At 44.0% G+C, this 16,365-nt stretch overlaps 1 protein-coding gene across 2 annotated transcripts in view; it reads left to right on the top strand.

The window, feature by feature from the left end:
• The window catches only part of DDC (dopa decarboxylase), a 505,341-nt gene that overhangs the window by 76,477 nt on the left and 412,499 nt on the right, over positions 1–16,365 (top strand). The gene's annotated exons all lie outside the window — the stretch shown is intronic.

The raw sequence follows: 16,365 nt of genomic DNA on the forward strand, positions 1-16,365 counted from the left end.
GCCTCCGAGTTCATTTCATGCATGCGTGGGTGTAGAAATAGAGAGGACTGGCCTCTCAGTACAGAGCTCGCCTGGCCTCAACAAGAGGCCAGCCACACCCTCTGAAAATACGGAGCGCCCAGTGGGGGAGCTCTGATATATTAATAATGTTTGAAACACACAATTGCGAACACCGATCCGAGGGAGAAACCTTGTGACAGGAAAAGGCGTTCAAAGTAGATACAGGGAGGAACAAAGTCCTCCCACTTCACGGTCGTATATGTAAATCAATAAAACGCTTAAAATACAGATCATTTAGGACAGTGAAATGTTGGGCACTTATCTCTGACTGCGAGCAGCAAAGAATCAGGAAGGACTAAGGATGCAGAGACATTTATATGGAGAGCAGAACAGGGATTGGGCATGTTATGGACTACAGGAATGTTGGGATATGTAGTTTTTGTAATGTTTAACTGATTGGCTGCTGTGATTTTCTCAGTAAAGAAAGAGAAAGCTAATCCGAAGCCTCCAGTCCTGACATAGAATTGTAGTACAGAGTCAGCCTTAGTCACTGTTTTAATGGCCTGGTCTATACATGCCAAGATTTGGAGAGCAGACAGTAGATTTTTTAAAAATTATAGGGATTTTCTTATTTTCCCCATTGACTAGTATTAAAGTTGGACAATTTCAGGCAGGAAAAAAAGCTAAACTAAATTTTTTTTGCCTTTAAAACATGGGAGTCTCCCACCTGGATCTCGTCCATTGACATGTATGTTGGTCTTAGTTTCCATTTTTGCTTTGCTTATAACATGTTACCATTTGATGAATCTGTACGAAACTTTCCAATCAAATAGTGAAGTTTGGAAAGGTTTCATCATAGCAAGTTTCACGCTGCTCTTTACAGGGGTTAAAAAATAAAAAAGGTGGTCAAAAATTAGTGTTTTTATTTTAAGCAAATAGGAATCTTTGCTCTCCTATATAACTGCAAAAGTGTTTTAAGTTTTAGCATGTCACATTTGGTGCAGATCTGTCCCAGGGATATAAAATCTAGGGGCGGCCACAAAATGGGAGTTTTTGTATTTTACCACCTGTAAGAAAATGTTCTCCCTGCCACAGAAAAAAACACTTAACATTATTACACCAATCTTGCCATTACAAGATAACTTTTCTCAGAGGCCTTTGCTTGATTTTGTGTTCGGTATGCAAACTAAAACTTGCACACCGAGTGCAATTCTTATGACCTCATTTATGACAATAATAGGGAGACCTTTAAACTGCATTCCATATACAAATAAAGAGATCGCAGTGTATCAATGGTCGTGTCATTCATAATGTTAATGGGGAGTTAATTTTTTATGTCACAGATGAGATTATTTATGTAATTTATAAAGTCATCCATTGCATAATTGGTGAGGTCACCAGCATTGCATTTGGTGTACAATTATGTTTTGTATTGCCTAGTCACTACCTATGTCCAGACTCTGGAAACAGGGAGTGGTCTGAATGTGTGGAAGGTCCAACTGCCAATTTTCTCTAAAAAAACCAAAAAACCTCAGATATTCACTAAAACGCAGTTAAAATAAAGTTTTAGTTTAAATAGTGCAAACTCTTGTCATTCACATAGGAAGAAAACTAAGAAATTTACAGAAGAAAACACAGTGAAAGTGAAGAGATGTTTTAAAGCAAAACGAAAAAAATCCACAACTGAAATTCACCAGTTATGAACTGGCATGAAAACCCTAACTCTTCCCCAAAAAGGACTGCTCATAACCCAACACATGATCTGGCGGATACCCTCAGAAATGCCACTGATAACCTCACTAGTGGTGCAAGTTATGGTTTTCGAGGCAGGGTTTGCACTGTTGATTTCTGTAGCAGATTATAAATGGAAAAATTCATGAGTGTTTCGGTTTCCAGCTTTGATTTAGAACCAGAATGCCAATTTAAGTCTGTAAATATAAATATAAATATATTTATATATACCCATATATTTTCACTTAAAAACAGAGAGAGGATAATGAAAATGTACTTTCTATGAGGGTCTGGATTGCACATACTAGTATTTATCGACCACTTCTACCTTAAATCTATCAAATGTAAAACCATTAAACTTTTCTAATATTAATCTCTAGGACATTTGATTTGCAACAGTTACATGCGCTTTATGATGGTGCGGCCGCACTGGGTGCTGACCTGGATGGAGGGTACTGACTTGGGGGTGGGGGGTGCTGTGTTTAGCAATTCCAATGGTCTCTTGAAATTTGGCATCTGCTCATATATATATCTTTGTGAAACCTTGCAGACCTATTCCCTTTTCTACATTGACTGATGATGAAAAGTGTTGTGCTGATTAGTTAAGGGGTTGCAAAGAAAAAAGTGGGGTCCGAAAACATGTTTTTACAACAATTAATTTTGCGTATACTTTTTTGACAGAGGTAGTCGCAAAACGGCTGAACTGATTTTTACAGAATTTGGCAGGAATCTAGATTATGGTGTGGGAAGGGTCTTTTTTGTTATTTGAAATTTATAATTGGTTCAGTATTTTTCAAGTAATAAGGGACAAAAATGTGTACTATATTAGGCTGCGGTATATCACGCCAATTTTGAAACATAGCAATGACAAAACACAATATTATTGACTAATGACAGTCCTTACAAAACTAAGGCAGACATATTGGTATTTTGTTGAGTGTTTGAGTATGAAATATAGGTTTTTAGTGTGGTTTTAGTGAAGAGGATGAAATGAGGCAGTTTAGTAAACTCTAAAGAGACAGGACAAAGTAGTTTGATTTATGTATATATTTAAAAAAAAAACAGTTTACAGAGTACTGTAGTGCTCTATAAGTACCCAGAAAGTACTGCAATACCAAAAAAAATAAAAAAATATATTCAACAAAAGACACTCTAGGAAACACCACTCCACTGTAAGGCATGCCTCTCCACTCCAGGACACAGTATTCCACTCTACAACACACCACTCTATGACACGTCACTTTACTGTAACACACAACACGTAACTCCACATTATGCAACTCCACTTTACAACACTCTACTCCATTCTATACCCCTTCACTCTACACCACTCTACTCCACAATACTCCACTCCACTCTATGACATGCCACTCCACTCTTAGACAGTCTAGGCCACCCTACTTTACGACACGCCATCCTACTCTATGAAACTCCACTCTATGACACTTCACTCCACTCTACACCACTCCACTCTATGACACACCAATCCACTGTACGGCATGCCACTCCACTCTACCACATGCCATTCTACTCTATGACATGGCAGTCCATTCTATCCTACTCAACACCCCTCCACTCTAAGGCACTGAATGACACAACACTCTACAGCACCCCACTCAATTCTACTCTGTGACACACCACTCCACAGTACATAACTCCACTTAACTCTACAACACATTCTATTCCATTCTGTGCCCCTCAGCTCTATGTCACTCTGCCGCTCTCTGTGACACCAGTCCACTCCACTCTAAGACACGCCACTCCACTCTATGACATGCCAGTCACTCCACTCTACTCCACTCTACAACACTCCATGCCACTCTACTCTGTGACATGCCACTCCACCTTACAACATACCACTGCACTCTATGACATGCCATTCCACTCTACAGCATGCCACTTCAGTCTACAACACACTTCTCCAGCCGACAACGTGCCACTCCACTCTAAGACACTCTTTGACACCTCACTCCACTCAGTTATACGCCACACAACTCCACTGTACACCAATTGAATCTACAACACTCTACTCCACTGTATGCCACTTCACTATATGTTACTCTACTGCAATCCATGACACTTTATGACATGACACTCTATGAAACACCACTCCACTCTAAAATACTCTATGCCCCTCTCTACTCCACTCTATGACACTCTACAACATGCCAATTCACTCCACTCTATGACATGCCACTTAACTCTATGAGACGCCACTCCATTCTATGACATACTACTCCACTCTACTCTATTACACTCCACTTTAAAACACTCTACTACACTCTATGCCCCTCCACTATATGTCACTCTACTCCACCCTGGCACTCTATGACACTCCATTCCATTCCACTACACTTCACTCCACTCTGACACGCCACTGCAAGTTGTGGCTCACGGCAACCAGAAGGGGCGGGGCGGCATGCACAGCGGGGATAAATAAAAATGAAATGAAAAAGTAATCCCTAATGGAGGAGCCGCCCCCGGCCATTCTACGCTCTGTAACACTCCACTCTACTCTACACCACTCCGCTCAACTATTCGACATGCTGTTCCAATTTGCTATAGGACATGCCACTCTCCTCTATGACTTCCGCTAGACTGTACAACACACCACTCCACTCTATGACATTCCACGCCACTCCACTCTACCACACACCAATCATCTCTGTGACACACCACTCCATTCTGCAACAAGGCGCCCCACTCTGTGATGACATTCTACACTATGACAGGCCACCCCCTCTACACCACTCTACTCTATGCCTTCCACTCCAAGACACTCTACAACACAGCACTCTATGAGATGCCACTCCACTCTACTCTTCAACACACCACTCCACTCTACAACACTCTACCCCACTTCATGCCCCTTGACTCTACCACTTGACTCCACTCTATGACACTCAATGACACACCACACCACTCCACTCTATGACATGCAACTCCACTCTATGAAATGTCACTGCACTCTATGATATGTCACTCCAATCTACAACATGCCACTCTACTCTACACCCCTCCACTGTAAACACTCTTTGACATGCCACTCTATGACGCAGCACTCCACTCTAATCTAAGACATGCCACTCCACGATACTCTGCTCAGCAACACTCTATTACATCTTTCCCCTTCCACTGCACACCACTCCACTCTTCTACATGCCACTGTATGATACAACATTGCACTCTACTTCATGACACACCACTCCAGTTTATGTCACTCCAGTCTACTCTGTGACATGCCACTCCACTGTATGACGCTCCACTCTATGACATGCGACTCCACTCTATGAAATGTCACTGCACTCTATGATATGTCACTCCAATCTACAACATGCCACTCCACTCTACACCCCTCCACCGTAAACACTCTTTGACATGCCACTCTATGACACAGCACTCCACTCTAATCTAAGACATGCCACTCCACGATACTCTGCTCAGCAACACTCTATTACATCTTTCCCCTTCCACTGTACACCACATCATTGCACTCTATGACACTCTACAACACACCACTCCACTCTACTACATGCCACTGTATGATACAACATTGCACTCTACTCCATGACACACCACTCCAGTTTATATCACTCCAGTCTACTCTGTGACATGCCACTCCACTCTATGACACTCCACTCTATGACATGCTAATCCACTCAATGCTACTCCACTCTATGCCCCTCCACTCCAAGGCACTCTATTACATGCAACTCTATGACATGCCACTCTACTCTACTCTACTCTATGACATGCCACTCCACTTTACAACACTCTACTCAACTCTATCTCCCTCCACTTTACACCAATTCACTGTACAAAACTCTATGACACTCGACTTAACAACATGCCACTCCACTTTATGATACATTGCACCCCTCTATGACACACCACTCCACTCTGTGGCACTCCATATCTCTCAATTCTATGCCACATCACTCCACTTTACGACAACCCACTCCACTCTACCACAAGCCACTCCACTCTATGAAAAGACACTCCTCTCTACGCCACTCAACTCTACACCCCTCCACTCTAAGACACTCTATGACATGCCATTCTATGACACGCCACTCCACTCTAATCTACACAGCTCCACTCTACAACACTCTACTCCACTCTATGCCCCTCCACTCTACACCAGTTTACTCCACTCTATGGCACTCTATGATACGCCACTACACTCTTCGACATGCCACTCCACTGCATGCCACTCTACTGTATGCCACTCAATGCCACTCTACTCCACTGTACGACAACCTACCCTCCTCCACTGTACAACACTCTACTCCACTCTATGTCACTCTACCACACTTCTGCCCAATCTATGCCACTTTTCACCACTCTACTCCACTCTGTGACCCTCTACACTGCTTTATTTCACTCTAATCTGACACACTACTTCACTCTATTCCACACTTTGCCACCCCACTCCATGCCACTCCACCCTACTGCAATGTAGGACACTGTAATCCACTGTACACCACTCCACTCTACAACACTCTACTCCACTCTATTCCACTCCACTCTACCACATTCTACGACACTCCACTCTACAACACTTTACTCTGTGACACTCCACTGTATGCCACTCTATGACACTCTACCCCACTCTCCTCTCCTCTTCTTCTACTCTCAATGCCACCCTAGAACACTCTACTCCACTCTGTGCCCCTTTATGACACTCTAGTCCACTCGACAACACTCTATGCAGCTCCATGCCACTTTCCTCCACTCTACTCTTTGACACATTATTCCACTCTACTCCACTACTCCACTATACACCTCTCTACTCTACTTCACTCAATGCGACTCCATGGCACTCCATGCTACTCCACTCTACCACACTGTATGACACTCTACTCCATTGTACGTCACTTCACTCTACAACACTCTACTCCAGTTTATGCCACTCCACTCTGCTCTGATCTACCACATTATACAACACTCCACTCTACAACAGTCCACCCTACAACAGTCCACTGTACATTACTCTATGACATGCTATTCCACTCTATGATACTCTATGCTCCTCCACTCTACAACACTCTACTCCACTCTCAGCCACTCTACGACAGATTTCTCCACTCTTCCACACTCTATGACAGCCCACTCTACAACACTCCACTCTATGACACTCCACTGTATGCCACTCTACTCCACTCTACAACACTCTTTGCCATTCTAAGACACTCTATGCAACTCCCTCTATGCTACTCCATGCCACTTTACTCCTCTTTACTTTATGACACAATACTCCACTCTACTCCACTACTCTGCTGTACGCCACTCCATGCCACTCTGTGCCAATCCACTCTGCGACACTCTTCGCAACTCCACTCTACCACACTATGGAACACAGCTCTCTACTGAACTCCACTCTAAAACACCCTGTTCCACTCTATGCCACCCCCACTGCACTCTACAACACTCTACACTCAACACTCTACACTCAATGCTCTTGCATTGCAACACTCTTGCATTGTGTGACACTCTACTCTATGTAACTCTACACCACTCTACAACACTCTACGCCATTTTACTACACTTTACTCTATGACACAGTCATTCACTTTATGACACTGTATGCCACTCCACAGTAGGACACACTACTACACTGAATAGGACATTTTATGGGAGAAATGCAGTTTGTGACCACCCTGTCCAACACCAGCTTGTGTATATGAGTATATATGTTACCTACTGGCGGTCACCAGTATGTAGTTATAGTTAGGATCATGTTTCCATAGGAAAAGCATATTTTGACTTGCCTATATTTTTGGTGTCATTGACAAATCTTCCTGAAATGTTCCCCCCAAAAAGTGTGCCAGTGATTTTTGTTGCACATGGAAAGTTTCGGGGTGATCTGTCAAGTGGAGGACCGAGAATGAAGGGAGATAAAAAAAAATGTGTTTCCCATGTTAGTTCGCATAGGCGTTTTGAACATGACTACAGCCCGAAGCACTGGACAGGGCGACACAAAATTTGGCGGAAAGCTAGATTTTGTTCTCCAGATTGTGCTTTTTGTTATTTGATGTAACTTAATTCAGTAGTTTTTGAGATATTAAAGGGAAATTAAATTTGTATATCTTGGGCTGCGGACCTTTCATTACGATTTCATGACTATTACAGTGAATTTTCAAATAGACACGCCAATACGAATGTCGTGATTTGCTGGCCACAACCTGAGCAGAAAGTTGCAGCCACCAGTTTAAGTAACAGGACACGGTCCCCAGGGCTGAAACTGAAAATCAATAGTGGTATAAGTGGTCAGGGTAGAGGTACTCTGACCCTATGTTTGGCCAAAAGAGGTCTTTGAGGCACCCCTGAGGTGTATAATATGTCGAGAAACAGGTATTTTTTCCCACACATTCATGCACCCACACATAGAATTAGTAGAAAACTACTCAGCAGATGAAGTCCCTTGTAGTCATCTGGTTGCACAAGGCCAGGGTAAATTCACAGTTTAGGCAGACTTAAAATGGAGTGTGGGTCAGATACAGGGACCAGGTTAGTCTAGCTGAAAAAGTTACCTTTTCAAAGTCCAGCATGAAAAATTCTGTTCATGGTTGTGGAGGCCACGAGGGGCAGGGAGAGCGCCGTAGATGGTCATTGATGTAGCGTGAAGAGCAAGCCAGGCATCCTGGGCTGTCATCGCTGTAGCATGAAGATTTGGTTGGGTATTGCAGATGATCGTTGTTGCAGGTTCACACTGGCGGCCATTGTGTGCTGTCGTTATTGCAGTGCACAATGCAGATCATGTGTTGTTGGTCATCTTTGGCAGTCGCTCTAGCTTGAATCGCAGGTCTCACTGGATCTTTGAGTTGGCAGTCATCACCAGAATCTCGGGGCGAAGAGGCCCGTTTGCTGTCATGAAGGAGCCCAAACTTCAAGATTTCAACTCTTCTTCTTTGTAGGATCCAATCCAGCTATGGGGTTAGAACCTGGGGGCACTTATTAGGGATCATGAACTCACTCCAGCAGAGGCCAGCAGGTCTCAGGCAAGTCTAGAGCATCAAATTAGCTGACAGTTGCAGGGAGGCCTCTGAAGCTTGTTATGTCCCTGTAGCTCACACAGGAGGTCAGCCAACTGACCTTGGAGTCACTCATGTTAGCTTGGGTAAGTAGGTGCCAGCCTTTGTGTGGGTGGATTCATAATTCCACCCCCACATTTGGGACTGGAAAGTTCTTCCCCCTTCCCCTGTCAAGGCTCCAAACTGTCTAGGGTGACAAAAGCTAGGGCGGGTTTGGCATCTGTTTCCTTTTTATGTGCAGGAGGCAAAGCCTTTAGAAATGTAAGTGGGGCCTGTGACAGCCCCTCTCATTCCTCCTGCCAGGATGGCACATCCCTTCCACACACTAATCCCCCTTTGAGTTATTGTCTGGAAGCAGAAAGAAATGCCAACTCTATAAAATACACTTTTTCTTAATTGTGACTTTAATCCCGATTTATATGTAAAGAGGATTTTAATTTGCAACACGTTTGGGTGTAAACAGCATATCTCTATTTGCTTCCAATTCATAGTTATCACTTATTACATGTAATAAGATGACCCAGTGTTAGTCAATGAGAGAGATAGGCCTTGCAGCAGTGGAAAACAACTTTAGGAGCTTTCACTACCAGGAAAGGTACACATGTCCTATTTTTAAGGTATAATGCACCCTGCCCTATAAGTCTTTAGGGCCTTTCTCAGCAGTGACTTATAAGTAATAAAAAGAAAGGTCTCGGATTGGCAAAAGATTTAGTTTGTCAAGTCGAAATGGCAGTTAAAAACTGCATTACAGGCTGCTGTGGCATGCTTTAAAAGGTTAATTGGGTGGCACAATGAGTCCTGCCAGCCACTAGTAGCATTTAATGTACAGGCCCTGGGTATATTTAGTACAATTTACTAGGGATTTACAAGTAAATTAAATTTACCCATCAGGCACATCCTATTTCTACCATGTTGTAGGCAGAGAGCAAAAGCACATTGGCACTGGTTACCAGGGAAAAAGTGCAGAGATTCCTAATGCCAATAAGAGGGGTTTTAACAACGGAAGGCAACAATCTGGGGGGACCCTGCTAAAAGGGCCAGGCCCAATACATATGAAAGATGATCAGTCTCCTTAAGAGGATCCCAATTAGAGGACAACACATCACAAAGGATCAAACACATCTTTTAGCTTTTGATTGAAGATTATGATTAATAGGAACTTGATAGCAAGACACCAAACTTCCCCTGACATTAGGAAAGAATATCTAGTTGTAGATCCTGTAGATGTTCCAAATGCAAGACAAAAAAATCAGGGAGAAAAGTAGCTGAAGGTGGTGCAGAATGTGATGAAAAATAAGGGGACAAATGTGCTGCATGGTACCTAGAACTTGAAAATGCTCCCTTACATGAAAATCCCACTGGAATTGACATAACAGGAAAAGACTATACTTCATCTTAGATTGGAAACCTCACATAGAATTCTATGGACAAACTACCATTTTGAAAGGGTAACTTAGAAGGTTTGCCAACTGCCTTTCCATGAAACTCATGGTATTGGTTTGGCACATGATGAAGGAGTCCAAGTTTGACATATTTTGCCCAGTATACAGCCTCACCACCTTCTTGCATGATGCATTGTGCAGTTTACAGAACAACCCTATGGGTGGTAACGACGTGGAAATGCCTTTGCTGGCTAGTGTGTGGCAACGTTTTACCACGCACTATACGAGACATCTGGTAACATGCTGTCTGACTGTGTGATGAGTGTGCTGTCTCCGGCTGAATGTTTGCAACCTCTGGTAACGTCTTCGCACAGATGTAGCAGCTTGGAGCCTATCTGTGTACTTACGATCAGGCGATTCCTATATGCTTTTATAAGTGCATCTTCTATTTTTTGTAGAGTTCTAACCAACTTCTGCTCTCTGATCAGAATGATAATGTGGGTTTGCACCTCTGAAAACTAAAATTGATACCTTGAGCTGCCATAAGGAGAGTCTTGAAGTCCCTGATTTATACACTTCAAGTATTTTGTGGTTTCCCAATTACACCACGTAGTACCATGGTACATCTTAAAGAAAATGGATCTTCATGTATGCATTCATAGACTACGGAATACCACATTTAACAATGTTAGAGCTTTACTGTTGCTAATTAATATGTACCTCAGTATACCTTTCCTGTGGGATGTATTTATGTTCAAAACCTAGATAACTGTACCTTGAATCATGGGGGTCACTCTGTGCACCATTCTTAAGGTGACATTCAGAACAGTGTTCTGGGTCCTGCAGGTGATGATGTTTCACTGTTACCTTGGATGGTGGGAGGGTGAGATCTCCACAAATGGCGATCATTTTCCTAACGTTTAGTAAATAATCAATACTTAATTACAAAGAAAATGAGGTAAATCCCCGATTGTAAATCTAAAGCACACTTATTATGTTCCACATTCACACAAAGATAGCAATTATAAAATGCAGAAACATCATGGAAGAACAGCTATCACTGTTTTCAAATCTCTCCTTAGATGTAATAACAACAATTCCCAACCCACCCAAACTCACCTAAAATAGCACTCCTTCCACCTAAAGTACTACATGATCTTCACAGAGCAGATTTTAAACTTTATTATAGTCATTGAAATCAAATTAGACAACAACAAATTTCTTGGGGATGTAAGTCTCCAGTGGCATGACCATTCGGACCATATAGTATTGATTCTTTCAGCTCATCTGGAAAAGAATGATCTCAGCCAACTATGCACAAGTCATACACACTTCATGAGAGCTACACTAGACCTGATTATGGCATAAAGTGAAAAACACGTATCTCCAATCGACCAGTGGAGTGTTCAGACCACTGTCTCTTTTTGTTCTCCATTACATCTGCCTCAGCCGCCCCTAACGCCCAACAGACATGAACAAAATTATAATACAGAGACTTTAGGATCTTAGAGAAAGATTAAAAATTTAATGTGAATTTTATTCATACTCCTCATGTGCTATTGCTGAGCTCAAGGATGCACTGACTCAGTGACACTGATAACACTTATGCTAGCCCCTAAAATGCTGAGAAAAAAAATCTTAATCAGCCTGAAGAGCAGGAGAACTTAAAGAAAAAAGGAGAGGACTTTGGCACATTGAAAGAAAGTTGTGGCAAGACCCTTCATTCAAGACTTTGACTACACTGAGATCATCAAGAAGAACCTATAAACAGCACATCTTTGAAGCCAAATCTGAGTTCATCAGAAAAGAAGTAAATTGAGCAAGAAACTGACCCAAAAAGCTACTGTCAGTGTACCTTTAGAGGCTGTGAAAGCCTAGAAAGCATTGGTTTCCAAGAGGCGGCCCAATTGACTCTGTGCACCAGAAGAGGTTTGAGCGCTATTAAAAATGATACACGCCCTCGCAATGTGGGCTGCTGTCAGTGTACCTTGGGGGCTGTGGACAACATTGCCCAGAAAGCATTGGGTCCCAAGAGGTGGCCCAATTGACTTGGTGCACATGATAAGGTTCGAGCACTATTAAGCATGATGCGCGGACCTGCAGTGCGGGCTGCTGTCAGTGTACCTTGGGGGCTGTGGACATTATCGCCCAGAAAGCATTGAGTCCAAGGAGGCGGCCCAACTGACTCAGTGTACCTGAGGAGGCTCGAGCGCTATTAAGCGCCATACACATACCTGCAGTGTGGGCTGCTGCCAGTGTACCTTGGGGGCAGTGGACATAATCGCTCAAAAGGCATTGGGTCCCAGGAGGTGGCCCAATCGACTCTGTGCACCTGAGGAGGTTCGAGAGCTATTAAGCACAACACATGTCCCTGCAGGCGGGCTGCTATCAGTGTACCTTGGGGGCTGTGGACATCATCGCCCAGAAAGCACTGGATCCTAGAAGGTGACCCAACTGACTCTGTGCACCTGACGTTTGAGTGCTACTAAGCACAATACATGTTCTCGCATCCTGGGACGTGCCTGGGCTGCGTCCGGGCCAAGTGCAGGACAAGACCGGGCCCATCTGCACCAGTCTGCAAATGGACAAGGTTGGGCTGGGTAACCCCTCTTTCATTTGGTTTCACACATGTAATAAGATAATACAGGGGAGACTTTTAATGGCGGTTACATTTATCTAGATCATGGTTAAAAGGAAATTGAAAGGGCCATGGGGTTGCTAAGCATTGCAACTGTGGCTTCTAAAGATAAATGGATTTTTATTTAATAAGTTTTATGTTGCTCTGTTCTGTCTACATGCAATGGTCTCTGAGAAATCCTTCAGTGTTGTGAATAATAGAAGACAGTTTTCTGATTATTGATACTTATTATGGCTGCTTTCCAAGATAGGGCATTTTTGGCATGGTGTGTTTGACAGCATCCACTTTTTCTGCGAGAGCACTATGGCACTTGTCTCAATGCCAATATCTGCTCACAGAGAGCTATGGCTTTCTCTCCACTGCATAACATACCTGTGAGTTAAGTCATCTACATAGATCAAATACAACTTCCCACATACGGATCAAGCTGCTAATTTTGGTTGGAAATTGCACGGTCAAAAATCGGAGATAGCACGTAGTTCACAAATTAGCGTGTGCACAATTATGTGGGAATGGGCAATAACTCACTGATGCCACATCCTGTTCCTCATCAGTACTTGATGAACAAACTGGACGTTTGTGCTCTTTGCAGCTGCTATTTGTGTAAGGTTTCTCCAACTCCAAATAAGCAGGGGCATTCATTTGCTGTTTGTGCATATTTCATAATACCCTTTTGGGTCCAATCACAACTGAGCATCTAAAACAGAATTTGTTACCACATTTGGGGCCTTATTGTTCAGAAATGGATGAGACTTACTTCACCTATCTTTTTCAGTGGCACAGTGTTCACTAATGATATACAGCAAACCATCCTGCCTAAATGAACATCCATCTCTTACGTATGTGTGTGTGCGTGTATGTGTATATAGATATATTTTTTTATTTATTTATTTAAATATACACACAAATATATATGATCAAATGGGTGTTATAGTTAGGTTAAAGTGTCAGTACATACTGTCTTAACTAAATAAAACCACTTAAATTTACCAGCCATAGTTATCTCGTAAATTATTTTGAATACATTCTTTAAAAAAACATTAACATGTTTTTGAGGCTTTCTTTTAACATTGTTCAATCCACAAAGTGCAGCTGTAGAACCAACCACTAGATGTCTCCAAATTCCAGCTGAAGAGCAAAGAGTTGCAGCTTGGAGTGCTTTTAAATATGGTACACTCTCATGGGGTTATGGATTTATTGAGTAAGAAGGCTTACTGTTTTGTTGAATGTTACTGGGGGACTGTTGTACTCTCTGCAGCACCCACAACATAAAACAATATTTGGTGGTGCCTCTGCCTCTTCTCAGAGCACCACCAGCAAGAAAATATCTACCTGAAAAAAGCCCTAAGGCTAGGAGCAGTGAATATCACATAATCAGCTCTTTCAGCTAATTTATTATTCATTTTCTGCCTTCAAAGTTTTTTGTATTTTTATTGTGGGGGGTTTGGACCCACCTCTGGCACCCAACACCTCTTTTTTATTGGTGGCTGTGGGAGGATGCCCAGGATCTCCGCGGCCCTGCTGGCTCCTTTGCCAGCCCCCAATCTGGGTGCTGGCAGGAGCCAGTAAATTCTTTTCATGTATTTTTTATTTTAAATTGGGAAGGGGTTGCCCCCTGTCAGAACCAGTGAGGACCCCGTGGAAAGGAGTTTAAAGGGGAGGTGGCATGCACCCCCCTCTCCAAGCTTATACTGGCCCTGGGGACCACATACCCCGGGCCAAAATCCCTCTACAGCGGAGGAAGGCATGCAGCCCCTATACCTAAGCCAACACTGCACCTGAGGAATACAACACTGAGGCCTAAGGTGGGTGCCCCGGTCACACTCGGGACACCCACAACACATACATTTGGGTGTGCGGGGAGGCCTATGGCCCCGCGGCCCACCAGCTCCCCTGCATGCACCTATCCTGGGTTCAGCAGGAGTAGACTTTGCTCCCGCCCAGCAGGAGCTAGTTTCTTTCTCTGCTTCCGCTAGGCGGAGCAATCTCTGTTTCACTGAAAGAGAGCAAGCATAGGAAAAATGTGTGCTCCTACCCAGCAGGAGACTTTTTGCAGCTCCCGCCAGGTAGGAGCACACATTTATTCCCCTGCCCACACTCTAAAATGTATGGAAACAGTGTTCCAGATTTAGGTGGTCATTACGACCCTGGCGGATTACTTCCGCCAGGGCCGCGGGACGCGGTGGCACCGCCGACAGGCCGGCGGTGCCCCGCGGGGCATCCGCCGCGGTCAGAGAAGGGAAACCGGCGGGCTCCCGCCGGTTTCCCGCTGCCCCCAAGGATTCCGACTCCCCCTCCCGCCATCCAGTTCCTGGCGGTTCTCCCGCCGGGAACCGGATGGCGGGAGGGGGAGTCGCGGGGCCCCTGGGGGCCCCTGCAGTGCCCATGCCAACGGCATGGGCACTGCAGGGGCCCCCGTAAGAGGGCCCCAAAATGTATTTCACTGTCTGCCTTGCAGACAGTGAAATACGCGACGGGTGCAACAGCACCCGTCGCACCTTCCCACTCCGCCGGCTCTATTACGAGCCGGCATCCTCGTGGGAAGGGAGTTTTTCCCTGGGCTGGCGGGCGGTCTTTTGGAGACCGCCCGCCAGCCCAGGGAAAAACTCATAATACCCTCCGCGGTCTTCTGACCGCGGAGCGGTAATATGGAGGGCGGAATTCTGGCGGGCGGAATCCGCCGCCCGCCGGAATCGTAATCAGGCCCTTAAGGCTTTGCTTTAGACTTTAGACTTAGCTTTGAGTCTCGAGGAGGAGGCTGCATGCTGCTTCCCTTATTTAGAATTTCAACTATGGGGGATGGGGGTCTCAGGGGCCTTTTGAGGCTCAGGGAGAGGGGCTGAATGCTCCCTCCTCTTTAACTAGGCCTGGGGCCTTTCGAGGCTCAGGGAGTGGAAAGCGCACTACAGTCCCCTTTGTTTACACATCGGCCCCCAAGAAGCTTGGGAAGGGGGCAGCACACCTCCTCTTCAAAAGAAACAAATGTGCCACTCCCCAAGCAACCACTAGGGGTTATTTTTATAAAGGGTGGGAGCCTGTGGTAAAAAAAAAAATATATATATATTTTTGGCGCCAGGACTGTAAATAGTACTTGTAAATGCCCTCTGTAAATTCCCAAACCCATCAATGTATCATTTTGGTCTAAGTTTAGACCAAATGTCTAAGTTTAAGTTTGCGAATCGGGCCCAGTGTTTTTGGAGTTACCCTAACAATCAAAACTACTCCAAGCATATAAATCTTGGAATGAAGCCATGCTAGGCAATTATTTCCTTACTTTGTTAGTACTAAAACATGCACTCCATCAATGCCTTATGCATTTTCAGTTTAGAGAAGAATTATGGGGGTTATTCTAACTTTGGAGGAGGTGTTAATCCGTCCCAAAAGTGACGGAAAAGTGACGGATTTACCACCAGCTGTATTATGAGTCCATTATATCCTATGGAACTCGTAATACGGCTGGTGGTATATCCGTCACTTTACCGTCACTTTTGGGACGGATTAACACTCCTCCAAAGTTAGAATAACCCCCTATATCTCTTAGCCTAAATTTTCCACCTAGAGTTTTTTAAATATTGTGGAT

Source organism: Pleurodeles waltl, chromosome 2_1, assembly GCF_031143425.1.
Source record: "Pleurodeles waltl isolate 20211129_DDA chromosome 2_1, aPleWal1.hap1.20221129, whole genome shotgun sequence".
Classification (NCBI taxonomy): domain Eukaryota; kingdom Metazoa; phylum Chordata; class Amphibia; order Caudata; family Salamandridae; genus Pleurodeles; species Pleurodeles waltl.